The 27656-nt window shown below is 42.7% G+C and overlaps 1 protein-coding gene across 5 annotated transcripts in view; it reads left to right on the top strand.

Annotated features, from left to right (window-relative positions):
* Positions 1–27656, top strand: part of ERBB4 (erb-b2 receptor tyrosine kinase 4) — a 757628-nt gene that overhangs the window by 395251 nt on the left and 334721 nt on the right. The window lies entirely within an intron of this gene.

The raw sequence follows: 27656 nt of genomic DNA, 5'->3' as shown, positions 1-27656 counted from the left end.
ACAAATCCAATAACTCCATATTCTTATCTTCGTTAACTTATTTCCTTGACCTCCTCACACCTTCCTCTTTTGTATTCTAATTATTAATTATCTCAGCAAATCCTTTCCACCTTTCACTATATTCTGTCCTTTAATTATCTTAATTTATTTTGGCCTTATCTCACCATAAAACGAAAAAACCCTAGAGTTTTAAAAATTATTTATACATAACTCCTTATAACATTTCTACTAAAGCCTAATAGTTTCATTCCAAGATTTTCCTGACAGTCATTAATTTTACAATACTTCTCTAAATGAATTAAAAAAAAAAATTCTGCCAAACTTCATCCACCGTCTCTTCTTCCTGGTCCCGAGTTCTGTCAGTCCTTTCTGTCTGTTCCATCTAGTCCATCAACCAGGTGATCATATGTCCGAGGCTCTTAACTCTTTTCCATGTCCCTTCTGCAGATCTTCTTCATAATTGTACCTACACTTTACTTTGTCTTCTGCTGGTCTTATTCTTAATTTCCTTCCTTTGTCTCTGAGGGGTAGATCTTGGGGAAGCAACCTAAGAATGTCTTTACCCCTTCTCAGCCGGTCAGCCCATTCTCCATGGTTAGCACTAAAGTCCCAAAAATGTTCCAGAGCATACTTCAATGCCCCTCCAAAGTTGAGGGCCTCGACCACTCCAATCTCCTCCTGGCCCAAAGCCACATTCCAAAGGTCAGAACATCCCTGCATAGGGGGGTCTGACCAACTTGCCATCTCCAGTCCCGACAGGACTCCGTCTCTCCAAGTCTGGCTCACTCCAGATTCAGTCATCAGAGACGACAACTTATGTTCTTGCAGGACCACATCTTTCTCAACTTGTATTACTTGAGGTTCAACAATAACCTCCTCCTTTATTTTCACCACAACTTGCCCTGTCAGGGCAGATTCCTGAGTCAATTCTTGAGCAGGTCCTATATAAATGTTCACTGTTTGACCAAAGTTAACAGTTGCAGTAGTCATCAAATCCATCTTTGCATGAAGCTGCTCCAACAAAGCACTTGTCCTGCACAAAGCAGACACTAAGACTTCCTGTGTCAACATTCTCAAGGTCAAAGCCTGTTTCTCACGATCTCTTATCTCTACAGCTGTAGAGTTCCCCAAGTCCACTCCAACAACAGTTCAAAGGCTCCCTCTAGAGGAAACAATTTCGGCAACAGTGTTGCTTCCGTTTTCCGAGTTGTGTTCCTTTTTAGTGTAAAAGGAAACATTGGAGTCAATATGTTTCTCTTATTTGATTTTCTGCAACATACGTTGTTATTCACAGTCAATGAACTTTCCCAAAACGTCTGTCTTTGACAGCTCGTTCCCAGGTTCAAGACAATAGAAATTTATCTTTCTTTACTCCCTCTCCTGCAGGCTTAAATAGTTTAAGAATTTCCCCCCTCTTCTCCTGCTTCCAAGGGGGGTTTTGTGACTTTAATCAATGGAAGTTTAGTACTTTATAAAAAGCTTTCCAGACTTTAGCTTGTAGTATCTTTGCTTCAAACTATTTACAAAAGCGGAAAGGCGGACTTCCTGTTTAGACCTTCCCGCTCCGGTGCCAAATTACGAAGTTTAATAATCCAATTTTCCGTTCTACTCACGGGTACTTGTTTAGAGTCCAATTTGTCCACAGGAAAAAAGTTAACGCTCTCCGACAACAGCAATGCGGCTTCACTCTGTGAAAAGAGCAACCGCTCCGCTCACCCCACGTCGCTCCGGATCCCCGAAATCGGGTTTCCCCGCGAGTAGGGGAGGCGCAAAAGGTGCCAGCCGAATCCCAGGTCCACAGGCTTCTCCCGCCTGTGGTTTTGATGGGTCTCCGCCTCACCGTGGCGGTCCAGACCCTAATTTTCACGGAGCAGGTTCCTCCAGATCAGAGGAATCCTGCCGTTGCCGGTGGCGCTAACCCAGAAGTCGACTTGAGCTGGCCTTCAAGCCCAACCCTATAAATCAGGCAAACTAGAGATGCAGAGATGAGTTCCACAAAAAGGAAAATTGTGAAGACACATTTTTTGGCGACATTTCCTTTTTCAGCAGAGCTGCTCTTTGGGGTGACAGGAGTTTTCAGTGCAAAAGATTCTTCTGTTACACATGGTATTCTGGAAGACAGAGACTCTCTCAGGTAGGTTGAAGGCCTGAAGGCACTATTACTCCCAAGGAAGGTACTATTACCCCTCTGTTTATCTGGGCCTCAAATACACATGTTGTCTCATTAAGAAAATAATATTTGAATCAACCCTGCATGTGATGCCAGTTTGAGGGCTAATTTCATTTGCAGGTTGGCTGAAAACAAGCACCAGCTAAGACACAGCCTACATCACCAAATGTAAGGGGCTAGGAGGGACTCATCCTCACAATTGCATCAGGGAGGCCTTTAAACTTTATGCATCAGGTATTAGGTGTGTGAAGATGATGCAAAAATTGGCCCAACCTTAGAAGCCTGTGCAAGTGGCCTCTTGTTCTACCTATTTCACATAATGCTGCTACTGATTATTCTTTGCAAATAAGAATTCCTGCTTTTGGGGTGCAGAGGTGCCTTAGCGCAGTGTAAGGACAGTGTTCCCTGTTCCCCAACCTGTAATAATAGGGGTGATATTCAGCCACCATAAGTTTTTAAAGTGAAATGTTTGATATAACTGCTATGTGAAGTAAAATACCAATATTGCGCACATAAAGATATCTCCTCTAGTACTGGAAAAAAAGTTTTAACTGTAGCTCTGCTTTATGGTTTGAATAAGTCTCAAGTATATAGCCACAAAGAAGATAATATGGTTGACATTTACACTGCTGTTATAGTGTACTTAGCAGCATTTAAAGTCTGCTCTTTCTTTTGTGCACATCCCAATTGTTCTGGTAAATCTTGCTCGTGGCCTCATATTTTAAGTCCCTGAGAGAAACTCCTCCCCTTGAGACTTTCAGCAGCCATGGCTGAAAATGGCATGCATATATATATATATATATATATATGCATGCAGTTAAAGTGCACTTATTGCATGCAGAATATATGTGGTACTTGCAGGAAAACCGAGTATAAAGCAGCATATGATATAATCCCAGCCATAATCACTTCATGCAACAAAAACCATGGAATATATAAAATACATCTGAAAATGCCAGGTTTTGTAGGTTTCAAAAAGAGAAAAAAACACTGATCTTGGAATAAATCTGCATAGTTTGATGAGTTCAGGTGATTTATCACTAGTTCAATCATATATGCCACATCTGCCAATTATCTGATACAGTGGTACCTCGGGTTAAGAACTTAATTCGTTCCAGAGGTCCGTTCTTAACCTGAAGCACCACTTTAGCTAATGGGGCCTCCTGCTGCCGCCGTGCTGCTGGAGCACGATTTCTGTCTGTAACCTGAAGCGTATGTAACTCAAGGTACCACTGTACTATTTAGACTCTCATGTGCGTCTGCTAGTATAGCATACCCTTTCCCCACTTTGTATCTCACACTCTCATTTTACCTTGAGAATTGGACTGATTTTGTCATCTGTTATGTACTGAAGTTCTCACCCTGGGCCAGCAGGGGGATACTGTAGATAGTTATGCAAATGAAGGATTGAAAAGTGACGTTCAATGATTGGATAGTTTTGTATGCAAATGAAGGATTGAAAAGTGACGTTCAGTGATTGGATAGATTTAGAATGTTGCAACAGTTACAATTGTTCTGTAGCTCTATATAAGCAGGCTGACTGAGCTCCTCAGTCAGTTTTGTTCCAGCTTACAAAATAAAGAGCTGCTTTGGAGAAATCGCTGTGTCGTCTGCTATGTCAACCCACAACTTATCATCATCCATTTCAGTATTACATTTCAGTAAAGCACACAATTGGTGCATGATTACATAACACCTAAGACTTTAGTTTTGAAGGCAACGTTCATGGAAGTAGTTATAAAATTAATTATACATTACACACAAATGGAGAGTTTTATGGTAAAATGAAAAACCTTTCAAATTCAGTATTAGCAATTTGCATGCCCAGGTGTCCTCCTGCTCTATGGACCATATTAAACCATAAATATTGAGAAATGATAAGTTCTGTTTTGGGTCAAATCAGGCCACAATTTTATTGACTTGGGGAGTGCTGTGGCCCCATCCCCCACCTGGATCTCCCCTGGATCCCTTTAACGGGATACCCCATTTTCCTGAGGGGCAGGCAGAGGCTACATTCTTTCCTCTGTCCAAGTCTACGCCTCCCCAATGCCTAAACCACCCAAGTTGTGACAAATGATATGAGGATGGCAAAAACCAGATGGAGGACCCAATTAATCAAATAGAAAAATTCCAGCTTGGTCCCAAATACAGCAACTGACAATGCCCCTAGCAAGGCCGTTCAATGGAACACACATTGGGGAAAATGGGGAGGGAGCACAGGCGATCCAGTGAAGGAGTGGCTGACAAGGCCAGGCGTGGACCCTCTTTAAATTCCCTGGGAGTGGACCCAAGTGAAGCCAGCGGGCCCAGCTGGGTTCACCTGCCGGAGGTGGCCTATTCCCCAAGCCTGCTTGTGATTGGCCAACGGTGTGAGCAGGCTGAATTCATTTCCTGGGTAGCAAGCTCAGGCAGGGACTCTGCCACCGAAGCGCAATGGGCGGGAAGAGTGCTGGCCCAAAATGGCGTCCACCTAAGAGAGTGAGCCGGATTGTCCTTCTATATCTTTATCTAACAATGCAGGTGTATGTACAAACCTCCATGTTTCATCTGCTAACTTAATTACAATTGATGTAATAATATGCAAGCTTAATCAAAGCTACCCTCAAAGCATAACTGTCAGCTAAATATTGAGATACATCAAATTCAAACAAACATCAACACACCACAATTACCATTTTGAAAACATACATAGGTATGAACTATATAGAACATATTTTAATCTCAACAATTTTGTATATCAAAATCTAATCTGCCAAATAATATTTGTGTGGGGGTGGGAGTGTGGAATGCATGTCCTCCAACATTTATTTGATGAAAATAGGGATGTCCCATTCCATAAATATAATTTTACTATTTATACCCCTATTTATACCCCACACATCTTACTGAGTTGCTCCAGCCACTCTGGGCAGCATGCCTTGGGAATATAGGAACTTGTATTTTCCTGAAAAATGTTTTCTACTATGTCTTTGGCTGTGATTTTTTCTACTGTTCTTAAATAGATATTTTACATGTTTTTACATACCTTCAGACTTTTGTGGGAGGCCATTTATAAATTAATAAAATAAAGAAATAATCATGGAAATGCTTTATACAACTGCATACAATTGGTTACAAATAACCAGTTGCCTCCATGTGTATAGCTTTGCACTTTTGAAAGCCTGCTTTCCTGCGGGTGCAATTGTTGTACGCAAAGTGGTCCAAAACACTCAGTCTGTGAGTACTATTCTCCTTTTATAAATTTGAATGGCATAATGCATCCTTTGGATGTTTTATGCTGCGTAACAGGAAAAATGGAAACGATGCACATCCCAGAATATTATCCACTCCATTTCACTGCTCCATTTCCTTCCTAAAACTATCAGCAATTATGAAACATTCTCAAGGTATATCCTAGGTTCAGATATTCACCCATCATGCAAAGCATGAAAGCCATATATTGTTACATGGAAATACTATTGTGGGGAAATATGCCCAGATGCAACTAGCTTAGGAAAATTGACCTGAAATGGATCTCACAGGTGCAACAAAATGTAGGCTGTGTAGGACTGGCCCTGCCAGGCATCAGGTGAAGTGGCTGGCTTCTGGAAGCACCAGGTGGGAAGGATATATGACGTCAGGAATTGGTGTCTGAATGGGGCAGGAAGAGGTTTTGAAATGTTGGGCTTAAGGCAAAGGGCAATATTTGCACTGTGCTCCAGGTAGCAAAATGCCCTCTGTCTGCCTGGAGGCGGTTTGTTCTCTTGCAGCTTTTGAAAGTGATGCTGAGTTTTTTTAAAAAAAGTTTTAAAAGAAAAAGGGGGAAATGACACCACCACAAAACAATCACAGAAAACGCCCCAAACCAGAGACTGTTTGGATGAGCAGGAAGTAATTGTGCTTAATGTTTGAAGCTGTTTTAATCATACATCCCTGAGAGAGGAAATCCAGTAACTACCCAGAGAATAAGGTGCTCATGTCTAGCTGATGAAAGAAGCCCATAGAGAGCTGAGGCCCACTGCTTCCGTGTTTTCAGTGGATTGACTGAAGATTACTTTCCTTTGTATTCTTCTTATTATGTTGTGGATGTTTTAGTGCAGGTTCAGGACATCTAGAGGTCAGTGTATGAACGTGTGCAGCATTCACAGTGATTTCTAGAATAGTATCCGCTGCTGGGGTAACCAGTAGGGCATGCAACACTTGGCAATACTGATGTATTTATTTGTTTAGGCTGAAATCCAACCCCAGCCCTAGCAAAGCTGTGTGGATTCACCACCACATCTCCAGTCCAACCACTCATGGCTGGGCCTAGTGGGGCCAGATCTGGTCTCATACCATTCAGCAACAAATGGCAGTGAGATGGCTTGGAATCAGACAGATCCTGGCCCAATTCAGTTCCTGCCATTGGAACATTTGGGACTTTCCACTGGCCTCTGCTGGCAGGGACATCACTGGCAGGCAAAATGGAGAGGTCAACACTGACGGAGCGATGTTTGTGTCATTCTGGTGGCCAGCAGCTCAGCTGGCAGAGCTGAGTGGAGGGGCATCTCCACTCAACCCAAACCCCTCATAGCCCAGGATAAGGGGTGGGTTGGATTGCTCTGTTAGTCTATCTATAGACCATGTTTAAGTACAGAATATCTCAAAGTGGTTTACGTTGCTTAGTTAATAGCAATGGTGATAGAACAAAGCTTTGGCTATATATGGGAAGTATCACAAAGGCAAATAAAATCATTATTTTATTTTAACTAGGAATAATGCAAGAGAATTTGAGCAGATATAAATTAGCTGCAGGAGGATACTGAGAATTTGGGGGAAATCACATGTTGATATGAAATTCTGTCATGGTTGCAGAGAGAAAATAATATAAATGCACCATGCTTATTAATGAATTAGCAATGAATCACTACAAAGGAATAGTTAGAACTGGCATGATTGTGGATATTGAATCTTTTGGCTCATTCATTTATATTTGCTTTACCTTGGGTAGGGAGAAAATGGAAAGGTACTTTTTTAGTAGTAGTGGAATTTCCTTGGTGAAGCAATTCCTGCGAGCATCTTGGGAGCAAAGCTGGAAGCGGTGGTGGGTATTACCATTTATCCTTTGTTATGGAACACTATCGCCCCTTTCCATCTCCGTCAGCAGAGCCTGCCAAGACAGTAATAATTCAGTGCAGAAGACACTGAAGGATATCGGCTCCCAAGTTGCCGTGGTTCAGACACTTTGTCATCATGAGCTTTCAAGAGGGCAAATAAGTTGATTAAGGGAGGAGATTTGTCATGTCAGCATATGTGTGGGTAGGTGTGCATGTGCGCATGAATGCATGTGTGTTGCCCTCCGAGAAAGCACTCTTGCCTTCTTTCCTGACTCTTTTTCTAGGAATACACATTTTCTGATAAAGAATGAATTTCTAGTCAATGTTTTAATTTAGGGAGTGGTGTCTCAAACATGGCCCCACTGGCCGCAAGTGTGATCCACCCAGAGAGTTTTTAGTAGTCATCGTTTTTATTTAGTTGATAAAACAACTGAGAATTACAGTTTAAACTAATCACAAAAATCAGCGGATGAAGTAATAACGTGATCCATCACAATATTTTAAATTCAAATGATCTATTATTTACTTGTTTTTAAATTCTGACATTTGAGATTAAAAGAAAGATAATGTGTATCATGCAAGCCATGTATTTAATTACCCTAATTTTTGTATGGTACCGTATTTTTTGCTCTATAACACGCACCTGACCATAACACGCACGTAGTTTTTAGAGGAGGAAAACAAGAAAAAAAATATTCTAAACGAAACAGTGGATGTATGATTTTTGTTGTTCATGCTGTGGCCACAGACGTGAGCTGACGGTGAGTTTGGGGTAGCCCAATGCAAAAATCCTGAGGATCCATGTGGATCCATGCTTTGTAACCACGTTTTTGCGTCATTGCAGCCCCATGAAACAGTGGGTGCGTGTGTGTTTTTTGGTGCAGGCTGTAGCCATGGATATGCTATGTGATCTGATGGTGAACTTGGGGTGACCCAGTGCAAAAATCCTGAGGATCCATCTGGATCCGTGCTTTGTAACCACGTTTTAAGTGGGGACGGAAGGAAAAGCATTCAAGGGAGAAGGAGCACGCGTGGGGTGTGTGGAGAAGGATGCTGCTAATAATGCAGGAGAGGGGTTTAAGGGGAGAAGGAGCTCGCGTGGGGTGTGTGGAAAAGGAGCTTTTCGGCGAGCTGAGCGGAGAGGGGGAAGGGAAAGAGCACTGTTGCTTTAAAGGAGCCAACCGGACAGCAGCCACTTACGGCAGTGTAAGCAGCTCCTTTCCTCTCCCGCTTTGCTCCTTCTCTCCCTCTTTGCTGCTTTACGCAGCTAATGGCGAATCCCCTGCAACCCAAGTCCTGCTCAGCGGATCAGCTAAGACGCTGAGAGAATCGTAATTTCCCCCTCTCCCTCATCCCGTGCCCTCCTGCCCCCAGCAGCCTTTTTAAAAACTTTTTTACTGGTTTTCACTGCGCTCGTGGCTCAGAGCCCTCCTGTGCCCTGTCGTCCCTCTGCAGCCTCATTGCTCCGTTTAGAGAGCGCACAGACCTTTGCTAGCTGAGGCTGCAGCAGCTGTTGCTGGCTACGTGGCGCTTTTTCTGGCTCGCTATGGCTCCCATCTGTCCCTCCTCACGTGTAAGCGGCTGCTGGCCGCTTTGCTGCCATGGCTCTTCTTCCCTTCCTCCTCCTCGGCTCCTCCCCCTCCTCCTGGCTGTAAAGCAAGCAAAGCTAGAGCCGTGCAAAGCCCTGCAAGTGGCTCCCGCTTTGCTTGACTGGCAGCCATGGCTCCGGTCGAGTGCATTCGCTCCGTAACACGCACAGGCATTTCCCCTTACTTTCTAGGAGCAAAAAAGTGCATGTTTTGGAGCAAAAATTACGGTAATTAGAAAACTGAACATTCAGTGAAATATTGCAATCCACACCATTGGCTACTTCTAGGCTCTCCTGCCAGTGTACAAAGTAAAGATGCTTTTATTCCTCCTGGTTCTTTACCAGAAGTAATAAAAAAACTTGGCACAACCTTTTTTCAAATCTTCTCAGCTGCCATTTTACCTTCTAAGTCTGGAAAAGTGTGATGGGTTGGAGGGAAACTGGATGACGAGTGGATTTATGATTTATGACTGTGGAGAAGCTTCACTAGGACAAGATTTTCATGAGTGTAAATGGTTCAATGTGGTATTCAATATGTATTTGGGTTGATAACATAAGTTAATCATTATATTATTTATGCATATATGCATATATGCCTAATTGCAAAATTATATTCAAAATATTGGAGGAATGCACACATACACATATAAGCAAGTGGTGCTGTGGTCTAAACCATTGAGCCTCTTGGGCTTGCTGATCAGAAGGTCAGCAGTTCAAATCCACATGACGGGTTGAGCTCCCATTGCTCTGTCCCAGCTTCTGTCAACCTAGCAGTTCTAAAGCATACCAGCGTAAGTAGATAAATAGGTACCACTGTGGCAGGAAGGTAAACAGCAAATCCATGCACTCTGGCACTCTGTGCGCCAGTAGTGGTTTAGCCATGCTGGCCACATGACCTGGAAAGGTGTCTGTGAACAAACGGTGGTTCCCTCGACCTGTAAGCGAAATAAGCGCCACACCCCATTATCACCTTTGACCATCCGGGGTCCTTTACCTTTACCTTACCATACACACAAGCATATTCCTCTGATGTTTTACTCAAGCAGGAACCTCCACATTCTCTGGCAACTCTAAAGTCCAGACATTGTCTTTATAAAGCAGTTGGTTTATGCTGAGTCAGACTACTAGTCCAGCATTATCTAATCTGGCTAGCTGAAGCTTTTCCTGCATTTCCCCATCACTGCTGCCTGATTCTCTTTAACTGGAGACACCAGGGACTCAACCTCACAGCCATCTGCATGCAAACCGTACACTCTGCCAGTGAGCTATGGTCAGAAGCAGTGCGCATCCACAGTAGTTATGCACCGGCAATCCCAGCCCGCCTTGTCAGCTTTGCAAGCATTTCCATTCATTAAAATAAATACAAGCAATGGATTTTCCTACTGTTGTACCACAAAATTATTAATGTCAAAGCACATCCTATATGTTGTCTGTATAGATGTAATTAATTCCGGATTCATTTTCCTAGAATGAAAGCACCTGAAGTGAGAAATAAGGCTCTTTCCTCAAGATATCCTGCAGTGTAAAAATTGATGGCTTGCCAGCTAAGATAAGAAATGCGAAGCATTTTCAATTCCATGAAAGAACGTGGCAAGCAGCTAATTAATTAAAACTATCGGGAGTTCCTTTGAAGCAGCCTGTGATTAAACACAAGGATTTATTGTGGAACAATTAGGTAAATTTGGCCTCAGGTATCTTCCCTCTACTCCCCAGGGAGTCGGCGATGAAATTCAGGTTTAGCGTTATACTTTATTACAGATTTATCTATTTTAATTGATTCAGCATTAGTCTCATCCAGAACAGCAAAGGCAAAGGACATATTATGTTAATTTGCAGACTTCCCATGAGTTAACTTTTGCCTCAGCTGAAAGAAAGAAGCATAGTTTGCCTATCTATTTCATATGAGTGAAAGTGAATCAGGATAAAAAAGATGAGCGCTAATAGCCTTCATTATCTCAGTGATCATGGTGTCCTGTGTGAATCTTAAACATGACATTCGGAATTGGAAGGGAAGGCACAGTGGAGACTCCTAAAGCGAAGTTAGTGCAACTGCTCTTTTCATTTGGAGAGAGGTTTGTACAGCGAGAAAGTTGGAAATTCTACATGGACAGTTCTCTGTCGGTCCTGAGCAGTAGGCGACTGTGAACCTTATCTTACTGAAACAGCATCTGTTTGCTAGGGGGAAAACATGTTGAGAGGTTGCATAGCAATTTACCATCTGTTTCTCTGAGAAACAGGGACTTGTCTCAAGAGAGACAAACATGATTGCATCAGGAAAGAGACCCCAACCACTCCCCCAAATGTCTCAATCATATAAAAATGATGTTGGATAATTAGGCATCCAGGACAAACCCACAAGTTACTCTGCCTTGTCTGAACTTTGCACCCAAACACCCGTATGCAAGACCTTCTTAGGCTCAGTATGAACAATAACTTCCTCAGTGGAGAATGCAATATGCTTAACTTGATGTGATGAATTCAATGCACAGGTAATTTTTAAAAACATATTTATCAGGATATGTGGGTGTTCTGATTAGTGCCAGCGGCAGGTTTGAATAGCTTTTGGCTTTTATAGCCTCGTAGAAAGAACTGTCTGTTGTTTTTGCCGACTCTGACTGTCCTGGATGCTCAGGGAGCCGCCTCATGCCCTCCCTCTTTTTTTGCTCACTGGAATGTGTCTGTGAACTGTGATAGCTGTGCTTGCCAGCCTGGACAGATTGGGGTGGGTGGGTTTTGCCTGGCTGGAATGTAGCCTGTTAAACAGAGGTAAGAGTCACACCTCTTGCTGCACCCAATACTTCATCTCTGGGGAAATCAACTGTATGGAGGGACCTGTAATAAAGTCATATTATTCTACAGAATTTGATCAGACAGATGAACTTCATGTTTTGGGACTACCTCCTGTCTCGGTGTCCCACACTCCAAATATAATGCCTTTGGGCCACTCCAGACATAAATGGTTCAGGCTTCATTGTGCAATTTTCTAGAGCATTGCCTGTAGGAGGAGTAGGAATAGGAATATCTGAGTTAAGAGTGCAATTAATCTGAAATCATTTCATCCAGATGTATCAGTTCGACTTTCAATCAACCAAATTGTTCATCCTACTGAAAAGATTAAATAGGTGAACCATGATGTAAGCCTGCTGGTTTCATGTAGGACATGCACTGGTACAGGTGGCATCATCATTCAAACCAGTGTCTTTTTATAGGTCTCATCCAAAACCTCACCAAAGACTGCCACTGATTTTACAAGAACAAGGTCTGTAAATCAAGACTCTAACAGTTGCTAATGTACAAATTTAGAAAGAAAGCACAAATCATTCTGGAATGATAACATGTAATTTTCAATGTTGCATTCTTGCACATGCAATAAAACAAAAATAATAAATGGAAACACATTAATATGGCAGGTCTTAATTATTGAGTGGCAAGGTTTAAGCAGGGCTGGCAGACTAGTTTTCTAAAATTTCAAAATTTGGGGCATGACCTAATTTCTAGGTATACCTTCCTATACACACTTAGGGCATAATCCTATACATACAAACCTGGAAATTGTCCCGTTGACCTCAGTTGGGCTTACTTCTGATTAAACACACACAGGATTGTACTGTTACTGACATAAAAGTAAGCATGCATAAATTCAGGTGGTATATTTAACTTTCCTACTGGAACTGAATATGCATCTGAAAGTGCTTAACTTTGGCTGAATTCTGCCTTTGATAATTTAATATAAATTTAGCTCTTCAATTTATTTTCATGTTTAGTATCTCTGGTTCTAAGTGATAATGAATGATGCTGTAACAGGAGAGAAGGAGAGAGAGAAGGAAAGAAAAGATGATGGAGCCATCTCAAGCATTTTTAGCAGCTCCTGTCGTCATTATTATTATTATGAATGTTGCGCTTACCACAGTGACCTTATCCAACCACCCAAGCTCATGGGATGGGAGAGAGGAATTCCCTGCCTGCTATGTGCAGCTACCAAGATCTGACCCCAAGGCTTCTCTCCATGATGAGAACCTTAATCACGCACTTGCGACTCTCATTAGAGCCAGTGGGGGTTGTGACTGTGCATTCAGGAGCACAAATTGCTCCATAGTCTGCAGCGGTTTAATTTAGTATTAAATATTCATGGCCTGTGGGCCAAATGAGGATAAGAAAATATTGTAACAGACACTGGCAATGTGGGAAGCAAAGCTGCTCTATGGAAAGGTCAGCCATCCATCCATGAAAACAGCATTAAGAGGAGGGATGCAATGCAAATACCCAGAGCTACAGATGAAAGTCGGAGTTTAACATAAGAACGCCATCCTTCCAGTTAAAATATGAAAGGCGAACTTGCATAGAGCAAGCTGGGGAAGCAAATACCAAGGCTGAACTGAAGCTTTTCAGATGTCTGCGCACCTGCCAAGACGTCTCCCAGGGTCTTACACACTGCCAAATCTTTATTTTTGTGATATATCATCTGTTCAGTGATTAGCTATTGTGATACATTGATCAGCAAAACACTGGTAGGACCCTTTTCAGATCAGGACATGATTGTTGACCCCTGTGGGGTCGGTCCATCATGACCCACCATGCATATCAATGCTGTGATGTACTGAAGTTCTCACCCTGGGCCAGCAGGGGGATACTGTAGACAGTTTTCACTCAGGTCCACATATGCAAATAAGGGATTGAAAGTGACATTCAGTGATTGGATAGTTACAGGAATTTGTTACAGTTGTGTTGTAGTGGAACTCTATATAAGCAGGCTGGCTGAACCCTTCAGCCCTGTTCTGTTCTGGCCTGTGAATAAACAAGAGCTGTTTGAAGAATCGCTGTGTCGTCTGATATGTTCACCCACAACTTAACAAATGTGTTAGACTGTATATTTTATATATTTATAATTTTAGACATTTAGAATTTCTATAACCTTCTTATCAACACTTTGGTTTAAAATTATTATATATTTTTTCTACTAACAAACCACTCCTTGAAGTGAGTAACTATAGCTCCCCTTTTATAGATGGTGGATCTGAACCCAGGACAGAACAAATTGGCCCTCAAATGTGATCAGATTTAGCTATCCACAAAGCAAAAAACTAGGCCTAAATTTAAGAGTGTGGGAAGTCTCCCCTCTCTCGTTCCACCTCTCAAAGTAATGAGTGTAAAGGCATGCAACGTGCAGTAAGCATGTTGTGCAAAATACCTTCTGTTGCTGTTTCACACAACCTTAGCTCAGGAGTGCTGGTATGGTGGCATTGCTTCTGGAATACAGCTTCCTCCTTCCGAGTTCTAACTGGATCCAAATCAAGATGTGTCTGTGATCACTTAGCTAGGTTAGAGAAAGGCACCTGGATGTTCCAGGGTTTTCACACTGCTATGCCTAGCCAGCGATAGTAGTACCTCTTTTGGATCAATGTATGCAGAATCTGCAGGTACCAGCTGTTAAGTTTCTTGCCTTGCATGCCTGAGCTTCTGCTTTGCACACATTTCCCAGGCAACGTGACGGAGGCTTCTGGTGACAAAAGGCTTGGGATATACTTAAAATTAGAGGAAAGATGAAGTCCTTGGTAACTTTAGGGAAGCTTCTGAAGTCTTTCTCAACCAATTTTTTCTATGGATTCTAGAATTACAAATTACCGTATTTTTCGCTCTATAAGACACACCAGACCACAAGACGCACCTAGTTTTTGGAGGAGGAAAACAAGAAAAAAAATATTCTGAATCTCAGAAGCCAGAACAGCAAGAGGGATCGCTGCGCAGTGAAAGCAGCAATCCCTCTTGCTGTTGTGGCTTCTGTGCAGCCTGCATTCGCTCCATAAGACGCACACACATTTTCCCTTTTTAGGAGGGAAAAAGTGAGTCTTATAGAGCAAAAAATATGGTACCTTTTCTTTTTCCTGAAGTGATAATGAAAATCCATAAATCTTTTGTGTTTCAATACTGAATTGTGCACAGAATAGTGTAGATGCATGGTTTGCTGGAAATTTCAGTCCCTTTGTTTGTTTGTTTTTCCCCTTGCTGTGCATTACGGAATGTGTGCAAGAAAAGGCAATCTTGATATGATTGTAAGGGCAGTTGTACGTATTGCACTTCTTTTTGTGTGGTGGCTTACCAAAGCGCAGGAGTGTACATGTGCTTCAGGAAAACATTGTGGGAAAAAGAGCTGTGATGCAGTCATACATATTATTTACTACCCTTTATCCATAGATCTCAGGGCAGCTCACAACATGAAAATACATGAAAAAACACAAAATAATAAAAACAAAAACAACAATAAATCCTCATAAACCAATAATCTCCCACCCCATCAAATCAACATAGCCTTCATGTTTTTGGCAATGTTTGGGGGTGGGTTAGGGAAAGGATGCTAATGAATAGGAAGAACTGACAGCTGCAGCAAATTGCATGCTACAGTTTGGAAATGAATTTTAGAAATCCTTCTTGTTAAACCAGAATTAAGGAGACGTGAAACTGAGCACAGAGCAAACTTCAGAAAAATGAAGCAATAGAACAGGGGAATCCATTCATCCCTAGGCTAACCAGTCTTTTAATATAAAGTTTGTTATAAGTCTGCAGTTGCACCACACATTTTTCCTTGGTACACCTGACCTAAAATTACAATCTTTGTATTTTTAGACTATTATTGTTTTCTTTTTCTTTCTTTTCTGGGCTGATGAGATGACTCTTCTGATAATGCAGCACTTGCTTCCTGATTAGGCACCAGAAAGAAAGAAAACAGGAACCGGGAGAACTCTCTTTCTTCTCCTATTTTTCCTGATCTGTGCCCTGAAAATCTGTCACTGTGCTCACTCTCCACTGAAGCTTGTACTGTATATCCAGGAAACTACTGATGCTCAGAGAGGCTCTAAGATCACAATTTTATGAACACTGAAATTACAAGGGAATATTCCAACTGAGGGGGAAAAGAGACAATGCACAAGTTTTGACAAGCGTCTGAATCTTTCGCTTGAATTTAGATCACATAGGGCACTGTTTCTTCAATGTCACAAATGCTCTGTTAACCTGTGTGAAATGTTTTACTTTCAAATGCAGGTACATATGCTCAACGCATACAAGTTTCATTGCACAATATATATATATATTATATGATACAGCACAATTTGCTCATCCAGCTAGAACAATGAGACATGACCCTCAGTCTTATGCAATCTTAGACATAATTCCTGTATTGTTCAATAGGGCTTACTCCCTTAGTAACTAGTTTTAGCACTGCAGCCTTAGACACTCCCACTCCCTCCTCCAATTAGAAGAAACTGCATTTTACATCTCCCCACTGCATCTCCCAAACTGCATTTTACATCTCCCCACTGCATCTCCCAAACTGCATTTTACATCTCCCCACTGCATCTCCCAAACTGCATTTTACATCTCCCCACTGCATCTCCCAAACTGCATTTTACATCTCCCCACTGCATCTCCCAAACTGCATTTTACATCTCCCCACTACTGCACCCCCAATTTTAAATTGAAAACAGCATTGAGAGGTTGCAATCTTGAGCGGAAGACTGGCAGGACAAACAGTGGATAATACTTTCCTCCTCCTTAAGCTCTTTTTCCTACTCAAAATTGCCTCCTCCACTCAGAACCTGAAAAGTTGATGGGGTTCTATATATGTTTTTACAAGAGTAACACGTTACTGAAGGAGGGAGGGGATTAAATGTGCAATAGCTCTGTGTTTAATGTAAGATGTAGTTCCCGTCTCAGGCTGTAGTTACTCTGCTGCTCAGGATCAACTGAGGCTGTGAAACACATTCAGGGTCTCATGATACGCTTATTCTAGCAGAGCTGGAAATTGATCCCCCCGTTCTCATTTGGTGTCTTAAGCACGAGGCTATACTTCCTTAACTGGCTTTTGGTTAAAAAAAAATTCCCTGTGGAGTTCATGAGAAACTTCTGCCTCCCTAATTGTCCATTGATCTGTTGTTCTGAACAGAAGGTAAAATTCCCTCTATTAGTTGTTACCATTTCACTCAGTCTTGAACACAAAGAGCAATTAGAGATCATAAGGTAAAACACCCTCCTCATCTATTCCTCACTGTCAGGTTCCGCCCCCCCCCCCCCCCGAATTTTCTCACTGGCTTCTTGATAGTAGCATCTTATTACACTTCATATTTTGTTTGTTTAACAATATATGTATATACCACTTGATTGTAGTAAAACCTCTTAAGTGGTTTACAATAAACATTAAAAGCAGTTTAAAACATTTTAAAGATATAAATTAAAATAACAGTAAAATAAATTTTAAAAAAACCCCATCAGCATCTACATGTCTGGATAGGCTAGCTTAGACAGAAATGTTTTAAGCAGATTCTAAAAAGAGGACAGTGAAGGCGGCTGCCTGGTGTCAATAGGGAGGGGGCTCCGAAGTGCAGGTGCTGCCACTCTAAGACGCCTGTGGAACGAGCATAATGTGGTACCTTAACAGTGCCCGTTCCACCGATCAGAGCATTCAGCTGGGCACACCGGGGCTTAGGTGATCCCATAAGTAAAGGAGCTCATCTTCACAACTACCCCCCCCCCCCGTGCAGCAAGAGGCACAGTCTCTCTCTCTTTTTTTAAAGTAAGACAATTGGGCATTTATTTCTTCTAACGTTGTGACTGCTGGTTATTTGCTTTGCTTTAAATGCCTTGCTATTTTGTGTTTTTAACCGTTTTTGACAATCTTTATAATGATTGAGACAGTTGTTTAGAAGGCGATAAGGAAACCAGTGATGATTGAGCCTCTCTGCTTTGGCTGATTGAGGGCATATGACATTTGTTTATATACATTATTATTTGTATGCCACTCTGTAACAAAAGATCTCTGGCAATTTACAGCATTAGCATAAAAAAACTCAGATGCTGAGATAACATTGTGGAGCCCTAATACGAATAGTTAACTGGATTATCTGAGTACACATCCATATGTAGCCAAAACTGCACCTTCCACGCATAATAAGAGGCTCACTTATTAGCAGGCTCAGGGAAAACCCAAAATCTATAGAAGGACACAGAACGATGAGTGACAGAAAACCAGGAGGGAGAAAAGGGAACGGAACAGAGTGGCTGTGCTCCTAAACTTTGCAACTTGACCCACTTGCATTTTTCTAGTATGCAATGTAGCCCCCCCCCCAACATCCTTTGTCTTTTAGATTAGCAAAGGAAAGGCTGCTGGGGAGTGAATGAACACAGCAGACGGACAGAGATCTTAGTAGTGTGTAATGGCAGGCGCTGGGTAGTAAACCCTGGTATCGGGGCGTTGGAGGATGTGATGTGTGAAAAGAGTGGAAATAACAATGGAAATTAATGCATCTGAAAAAGCAGCATTTTCTTCCCCTCGTTAGAAAGGCCACTTGAGTGGATACCATATCTTAGGCACGGATGGCAGCGTAGCGAAATGTCCAGCTGTGCTGTCAGTTCGCCAAAGAAAGCGAGCAGGGAGCAGGCAGTAGCAGACCCACTGCACATGTTATGTCAAGTGCCGGGGGACACGAGCGGTTCTGCTGTGGAGAGCTGATCTACATATATTTGTAAGGCCTTGCCCTTGACACGCCGCGGGGAGGGAACATACATCAGACCTGCCTCTTCGGCTTATATCTGTGAAAGGAAGCATTGTTTTAAAAAAGCAAACCTGGTCTTAACGCCTCACATAATATAGCACCTTCCAGGAGTGCATTTGTTGCATGCAAAATGCTGTGTATGTATATGAATGTATATATGGCTTCTCTTGCAAATCCAGGTATCAAGCTTGCTCCATTTTACATTCATCAGGTTTGATATATATTAAAAAGTTTTTGTTGGTGTTTTATTCCGTTGCTTTATTTTGTGCACGTGTTCCCTTCAAAAAAGCAACAAATCTAACAAGACAAGTCAGGAAAGCAGCCACCTCTGACTCTGATTTCCTTGACTGTACCTTCCCATCTGCTTTGCAGCCTGGGTGGCAGCTGCTGTCATGCTCTTCTGAACTTCATTTCTCCTCCTTGACAAGGAGCACTGGGGAGTTGAGATCTTTTCATTAGCAGCTGTAGTTTTTCTTAAGGAAACCAAATGCATCCAGACATGCACTTGACTACTCAACATACATTATGACAACGGTGGTTTGTGCTGGATTCTCAATGAGAGGCACCATGGATAATAGTGCCAAGATGGGGCTCCGACAAATCATGGTTGGATATTGGATCGTTGCTCAACCATGTGATTGACCCATTAATAAGAGACTTCCTCTTGCTCCTGAGACTGAATTCACACTCTATATTTTCAAAAAGCTTGCACATTTGCATGAGTAACTTGTATATCATATGGACAAGTGATGTACCCAGTATATTTTTGTACACAACATGGTCTTTGTTACACACTTAGGCATTTAATTAAATTTAAACCTTAGCAAGGTGATGACTTACCAAGTTATTATCACAGTTGCTCTCATGCTTCACCCCATCTAATTTATTCTGTTACATGGCACATACACACATCTTGCAGCTTTGCAAGCCTTGAGCACTGCATAGTTCTTGAGCTTTGTTAGGAGGCAAACTGCATCTATGATTCTATGATTCTATGATCTATTGTGCACTTGTGCATTGCATTGGTGCTCTTGTTCAGGTATCCCCAACCTGTGGCCCTCTAGATGTTTTGGCCTACAACTCCCATGATCCCTAGCCAACAGGACTAATGGTCAGGGATGATGGGAACTGTAGTCCAAAATATCTGGAGAGCCGAGGGTTGGGGATGCCTTCTCTTGTTGGATTGGTCCTGCTGGTGCATGATGAATTTTTGGATCTGTTGAAATGTTTATTTTTTTCAACAAAGTTAAATGATATGATGGTGCAGGGTTTCAAATCCCAGGGATAAGTTGTGTGTGCTCAGCTAGCTTCCTCTTTATGACAATCCACCATTACATGGGCCGTGTGTGTGTGTGTGTGTGTGTGTGTGTGTGTGTGAGAGAGAGAGAGAGAGAGAGAGAGAGAGAGAGAGAGAGGCTGACAAGAGATTCAGTGGTGGGCTCAGGGCCAGTGCACACGGCCCTGTTGTAACACCCAAATGAGGCTAATACTGATGATGATAGTAGTAACAATCTCTCCAGAGTGATTTATGTTAAGCACCTAGGAAAGGCAGTAAAAATGACCTCTTACGGTTGCTGCACATATATGCCGGATGAATTGGATGCCAGTTTATAGAACCAGAAAACAGACTTGTTTTCAAAGGCAATATCTTCTTTTTAAAAAATCTGCCACATGAAACACCAAACACAATGGCTGTTAAACAGGACGAGCCTTTCATAAAAAAATTAATTACTTGCGTTGCTATTTGACTTCCAGAAAAAAATGTGAATGCTTTAAAAACATGCATTAAATCATTGATGTTATTGGGCTTGTTTCAGACTCCAAATGCTCTAAAAAGAAAAAGAAAAAAAGCCTGGCCATTCTATGCTTATTATGGGAATTGGTGAACAGAGAGTTTGTTTTCTTATTGATTTTTGACCTAGTGGTATCATGGAAGAGGGCTGTGAATGTTAGGCAGAAATATAGCTTTGAAGACGTCTGGTGTCAGTGCATCAGCAGAACAGAATGGCTCTGCATAGCTTGCACTGCCAGTAAGATTTCAAGGCCAACTTTAACAAGGAAGTAAATGAGAAGATAGCAGTATAAAAGTGGCAAGCTCTGAATTGCTTTGCTTCACCATCAAGCAGGCCGTAATTGCAGCCAAATCTTAGGAAAGACTTTCAAACCCCAAGCCATGCAATAAGGAATTTCTGATGAGACTCATACTGAGGCATGACACCACTTCATCCCCCTCCCCACAAGGTTCCCCTCAAATGTGCTTGGAATAATATAAGAATAGACAATGATGTACAGCTTTCTTTTTCCCACAGTGGACAACTGGATACCTCCAGGCAGCTCACAGGTGAGCATGAAGGCAATACATGACCCTGAGGTGTGTTTGTCACCAACCCTGTTATCAGGGTGAGGATGTTTTCCTCTGAGCATGGAGGTTCTCATTACTCATATTGTCTAATAATAGTAGGCTTATGTAAACTCCATGAATTTGCTACATAACCACTGTGGGATCATGTTGACATGAGGAAGGGAAATTTGGAAAAACAATGATAATTAAAAACTTGTCTAAGACCATAGTTTCTTCATTTGGTTCTAAATTCTATATATTAAATAGTATGCATTGTTTCAAGAAGTATTTCTCTTGTCTATTCTGAACTTGGTGACCATCATCATCATCACTAATTTATTATTATTTAGTCTTTCCATTTATATGTGACTTAGTATCCACAGATATTTTTAAAATAAAAAATCATAATAAAAATACATAAATATGCAATAAGCACTATTTCAAATGAATCACATTAAGAAAGATCCAAATACATGAATACATAATATCCATATGCATAATAACCAGAGTGAATTCTCTGTCTCCATTCAAGAGAGTAGATAGGAAAGACTGCCAGGCAGACCACAGTTTAATGATCCCTCAGAGCGGGCCCAAGCATCCCCATTGGCTGGCTGGGCCCGCTGCCAGGGGAATGCCTGTCCAAGGGCTGCCAGCATTGGCCAATAGCGGCAGCCATTTGTTGGGTCACTTGTGCGTCCAGAGCCTAGCTGCAACACTGCCCACCACTGCAGGTGAGCAGACTTCAGAAAATAGCTCCGCTTATCCTGAGTCAAAACGGATTGATGCTTCCCCTTTACCCCCACCTGTAAGCCCCAAATCTCTAACCCCCTCCTCTGCCCATCTTTTTCCTGCTTACCTTTCTACAAAGGACGAGAGGATCGAGGGACTCAACCCTTCTGCCATGCTGCAGGTGGGTGAATGGATGGTAATTCAGTTGGAGGGAAGGCAAGGACTGAATCCGGCTTGGATTAAAATAAAAGCTGTAGAGGACCTCAAGAATCAATATGGCAAGCCACCAATCTTCATATCTATAGCCAAACAATATGAACTTTGGGTGTTTTTATGCCATAAAGTAGGGCTCTTGAACGGGTAGTCCATGGTCCAAACTGGGCCTCTGGGTAGCTGTATCTCCTCCAAAGTAACTGGGTTCAGAAGCTAAAGAAGGTTGTGGACTTGGCAGCCAGCCACTTGATAGAGCATGGGAGAAAAAGAGACCCTCGCCTGCTATTCCACACTCTTTTCTTCATATGATTCCCTATAAAAACTAGCTGCTGATCATGGGTTCTTGCCCATAACGTATGTAGTATGGCATGAGCTGATGTATAGTCCTCTCTAGGTACTGGAGGATCAGAAACTTTGTGAATACCAACACACACCTGCATGTATTCATACATACAAAACGTTTAGCTCTGTCCTTTGTTCCATATGAAAACATTATTAGCCATATACACCAACTTGTTAGTTATTACCCACCATACTATTTAATGACAATCATCTTGGTGCAAACTCACTTTGTTGGCTATTCATAATCAGCAGTCCATAGTATGCGTATGTAGCATAAATGGTCAGACTTTGTTGACATGCCTTAGTTCTTTCTCCTTCACTGTAATGGCTGTGTATCTCCTGTTACTGTTGTCCTAGCAAAGAGAGACAGAGGACAACTCATGCTATTTTCAATCTGTCTGCTATAGTTTCCACATCTTTTGATGCAACAAGCACCAAAGGAATTCACAGGAGAATGGCTCAGCTTGCGGTAGACAAGGACATTTCTGACACATCACAAAATACACAAGACTTGGAGAGCTGAAGAATAGCAGATCTAGTTCTAAAGTCTCCAGACTGAGAGTTGATACAGCAGATCTAATTGCATACCCAATAGTAGGAGGTGCACAGCCCAGAAAAGATGGACAAGAGGCAAAATAAGGCAGAAGACCATTGGTATTTGGGTTTAAATAGGCCTCTGCTTTTATTGATTACAGATGTAAGTAAGCTTTGGTGAAGGCATTGCGTATGAATATGGCATCAGCTAGCCCACCTGACTGGAGGGCTAAGGTGACCCTGGACTGAGGTTCACCCCATGACATGGGTCAAATTGTGGCAACCCTACCAGGTCTGCCATTGGGAAGGGTGCTATGGCCCATCAGCCCCCATGTGGGCTCCCAGACAGAAACATCGCTTCTTGAACCCTTTTAGGGAAATGCCCACTTACTGAAGGATCCAACCACTTACTGAAGGATCCACTTACTGAAGGATCTGCCACACAAGTCAGCTTCCCCCTTGGCCAATTTGCCACCAAATTGCACATCTGCAACAAGCCTTTTGCCACATCAAGCAACCAAAAGTCATTTCCAGCTGCTGACAAGTGGACTGCTTCTGTTTGAAAAAGCATCTCTTCTGAAAAAAGTAATTCTAGGGAGCAAGGTCAGCAATGCAAAAAAAGAACTTTCTTGCCCTGACTATCCCAACTTTCCCCCAGGCAAAATGAAAATAACTAGATTCAAGACTTTAGGAAGACACTCAAAAGTACAGTGAGTCTGAGCTCCCTGGTAACACCATTGGATCGGCCCTGTACTTTTACTGCAGCTCCCATCAAATTCAGTGGGGTTTTCTCTTGAGTAAAGTCTTGAGGGTCTCCCTTCACTGGGAGGGAAGGTAGAACCTTTCTCTTTATTCAGGTTTGTGAATCCTGCTAGATTTTTTCGGCTGCTTTGAATTTTGTTGTTTGCTGTTGCTCCTTAATGGCTTTTTAGTGCTTTCAGTATATTCCACATTGATCTCCTTTGTGGGGGGGAAGCAGACTACAAATTATTCCAAATAGACAAATAAATGTTCTAACACTTGAAGCCTTACAGCAATCCAGTACACATCTACTAAGAATTAAGCTTTGTATTGAGATCAGTGGGGCTAACTCATTGGTAAATGTGGATAGGATTGTAGTTTAAGTATAGCAGCCTTGCCTAGTTTGTTCATGTGAGTTCAGAAAATCTGGTCTTCATCTTTCCACATGATGGAATGGCTTGATGAGAAATGTTGGGGGGGGGGGGCGTATTTAATGTATAATTAAGTAGATATAAGTTTGTAGCAACCACTAAAAGAAATGTTTCTGTCATACTTGAGTGGCACCTTTCATGGGGGTGGGGTGCACAGATGATTAATATATATATTTTGGGCAAGATTTTATTCTACTCCAATATACTTTGGATTTTCTTTTTTTTTACTATATATCCATTTATAGATTTAGTTAGCAGTTGCTGCTGCTGCTAAGAACAAACTTTGTTCTCGCTGAAGGGTGTGTGTTTGCTTTTTAAAAATTAGCATGTCGGAGAGAGGTCTCTGCCTTTGGCTTCTCCTTGACATGCTAGTTGTGAGGGTTTTTCTCTCTTTTTTGCACAGAAGAGCATCCCACCATGCCCAGACACAGGTTTGCTATCTCAGGGAGAACCAGGCCCCGGAGTTTCATGGTTTTCAATTTGCAGAGTCAAGAGCAGTCTGCTATAGATCTGGCATTTCTGTTAGAGCTAATGTTAACAAATTCCTCTTTGATCTGCTAACTTACTTTGATGTTCACGCTTGTTTTCTCTCTCATGTATTTGGAGAGCTGTTACATGGGCATCTATATATGCATTATGTTTACGCTCACCAGCTTCAACAATGGCCTTAGGAATTTGCTGCTTTTTGCCTGGGGTCAAGGACAACCTTGTTATTTGGCTGTGTCACAAGCATAGTGTGCAATGCTTGTTAGAGCTGCCTCCCAATTCCTTCCACTTTTAAAGCAGCGTTGATATTAATCCTTTGTAATAGGACTCGGGGTAACAATCTACTGTTCATTAATCTGGCTTTTCCTTTCTATATTTTAATTACATATTAGTTGCAGGCTTATAAATACTCAATCACCAATTACCTTCGGCAAGCAACTATGGAAACTTCCATTATATAGAACCTTACACACCCTATAGTTCAGGAATCAAATTCTCTGTTCTGCCAAGAGTTCTGGTGGGGGGATATACTATGGGGTAAGGCAGAGGCCTCCCTTATAGGGTTGCTGTGGGGACTACAAGATAATGCCCCAGTTTGGATAGGACACTTAACCTCCAGGTGTTGTTGGTCTCTGTCTTGCCAGCCCCAGCCAACACGGCCAAGGGTCAGTGGTAACGGGATGTGTAGCCCAGCAACAAGTGGAGGGCACCATGTTGGCTACCCCTGCACTAAACCATGGTTAGTTCAGCTAAGTTCTGGCTGCCTGTTCATCCAAACCTGACCAAGCTTACTAGCCATGCTTTGTTTGGGCCTGTAAACCAGGATCTGAAAGCATCGTTTGAAGTTAGCTTGTGATCTGAAGGCAAATTACATAGAAAAGCATACTCCCCAAAGTGTTTTTGGGCAGGAAATACATTTTAAAAATGAGCATTTTAGGAAAAGGACACACAAAAGGTGCATAGTCTTTCTGAGCAGTTTGTTGTTGCTGTTTTAAAAAAAGAAATCTGCAGAAAATGGACTGGAACAGACTTATACCTGAACTCATGACACAAAATGGAAAAGGCTGATCTACCCCTGCTCTTTACAGACAAGCTCTTACTTTTCAGCCCAGCTTCCTGGGTCTGCAGCCTTGCAAGAGATTTATTTATTTTTTAGACCATGAAGTCTTTTACTCATTTGATGTTGGGTACAGATTTGGGCTACTAGGTTCTGTGGAATTATTAATTAACAATTTCATATATGAAACTGCCTGCCATCTGGCTTCCAAATATGCTGTGAGTCCCCCCCCCCCCCACTGCCTTTGGTTTACATGAATTGCTTTTAGAAGAACTGGCAAACCTTCTGCTAGAATTGATGACTGACTTCAAAGTGAAGTGCAGTAATCTCCCCTCCCCTCTCCAAAGTATCACTGAATTGCATCCGCCACAGGTGGAACGATTAGTTTGTTATTCTTGTCAATGCAAACACAGCTGCTCAAAAAAGAAGCCAAGCCAGGGTTGTCCAACGTGAGGGTGTGTCCATTCAGACCCCCCCCCCCTTCCCTCTCTGCCTCTCTTCTCACTTCCTCAGCCTGGTCTAGATAGAGGCTCTTTGGCGAGGAGAGAAACGTTGGAAGCCGCTGAGATAACAGATGGTTCAGCATCTCCCTTTGTTGCCTCATTCAAGTACACGCCAAAGCTCGCTCTGACAGGAGGGGCAGGAGTTGCTTCCAACAGCTTCAGCAGCTCAAAAGATTCAGAGTATCCTGCTTGTGGCGCATTTTCCCCTGAAGTGTAAATGGATGGAGCTTTATCTTAAAGAGCAGAAGTTATCAGTCACCAACCTTTTGTTTGAATTAAGTCTTTTGGAACAGGGAAGGATTGCACTTCACAAGCTCAGAGTTCAGATGTCAGCTCATCCTTTTCAGGGTGTGGAAGAACTGCAACTTGACTTTTGCTTCTTTGGGTAGTAATGCTGGAAGATGAAAATCCCTGCCTTTCCCCCTCAGCCTTTTCCAGATGAAAACACAGGCTCAAAGACAACCGAGGCATTGATGTGGCAAAAAGCTTTAATTTTCCTGTCTGCATTTACAAATGAGGTCTGTTGCAATGGAGATTGTAAATGTTCTGATGCAGACATATGCTTTGTTGGTTTTCTGGTCTGGATGAAGCCAAGCGGTCCCAGCCCTACCATTAGGCAGAGTGAAATAGCCACCTCAGGCAGCAGATGCAGGAGGGCAGCAATGATGAGTCCTTCCGGGTGTTCTTGTCCTCTTTGGCCAAGCAGCTACGCTTGCTTGTTGCTGATTTGGGCAATCTGTCTGTCTCATTGAATCCCTTCTCATAGTATAGTTGAGAGAGCCCCTTGTCCAGGCAAGCAGGGAGAGAGGCAACCAGGCCACACATCCTGGCAGATGCCACACCTGTGTCACTCTGCTCATGTGATGCATGGTGACATTGTTGCTGCATCTTGCAGTCAGTAGCAGCTGGTGGAGTGGGACAGGTGACACTCTGTGGCTCTCCTGGCTTTCCAACACTACCTGGAGGGGAAGAGACAAGATGTGGGGAGCTCAGTGGAAGGTAGAATTGGATTGGCTCTGTCACCACATGCTGAGATCCCTGTACTGAGCTCCTCGCCCTCCTGGAAAGCAGCAGTGACCCACAAGATTGGTAAGCTAGGACAGCAATGGACACCCCTCCCCCACCGCTGCTGATAACTCTGAGTTGCCAGGCAGTGAGTTGCAGCAGTAAGGTGCTGGAGGACAGCATGCCAGGGGGCCAGCTCTATATCCCACAAGCTACCTTGCTGCCCTCCAGGTGATGTGCTGTCGCCAGAATTCAACAAGCAGTCTCATCAGCTTCTGAAAGCAGAATAGGGGCGAGGCATCATCTTGCCCTTCATCACACGCAGTAAAATCCATTGGGCCAGCCCTGAAGACAAGGCTGTTCCACAGGAGTGTTAGAGAGCACTACTGGATGAGAGTCAGGGTCCATCTGGTTCAGCATCCTGCTTCTCAAGGGTCCAGCCAGATACTTCCAGGAGGTCCAAGTGGGGCGTGAAGGCAGCTGCTTCCTCTCTCTGCTCCTCACTAGCTGAACACACTTCCCCCAGGGAGATCTTCTCCAAGCAGTGGGTGAGATGTTGACCTCAGTGGACCGGGCGGGGGGAGTGGGGAAGAAAATACAAAAAATACAAAAAATGAATACAGTGTAGCTCTTTCCCAGGCAAATTAGAGGAAAAGATCTCTCAGCTGCTGAGTTGCATCAGATTCTCTGTCAATGAATACTGTGGTGTGAGTGATATTTGCATGATCATGACCATTAGGTTTGGGTTATGGCAAAGGGTCAGAAGACTTGGGAATTCAGTTCTGTGCCAAATAATGAATAGAGAGTCAGTGTGGTGTAGTGGTTAAGAGCGGTAGTCTCATAATCTGGGGAACCAGGTTCGCGTCTCCGCTCCTCCACCTGCAGCTGCTGGGTGA

This window comes from Podarcis tiliguerta (assembly GCF_965153285.1).
Source record: "Podarcis tiliguerta genome assembly, chromosome: 1".
Taxonomy (NCBI): Eukaryota; Metazoa; Chordata; class Lepidosauria; order Squamata; family Lacertidae; genus Podarcis; species Podarcis tiliguerta.
The sequence above is the reverse complement of the archived record's forward strand: the minus strand, read 5'-3'. Positions and strand labels throughout refer to the sequence as shown.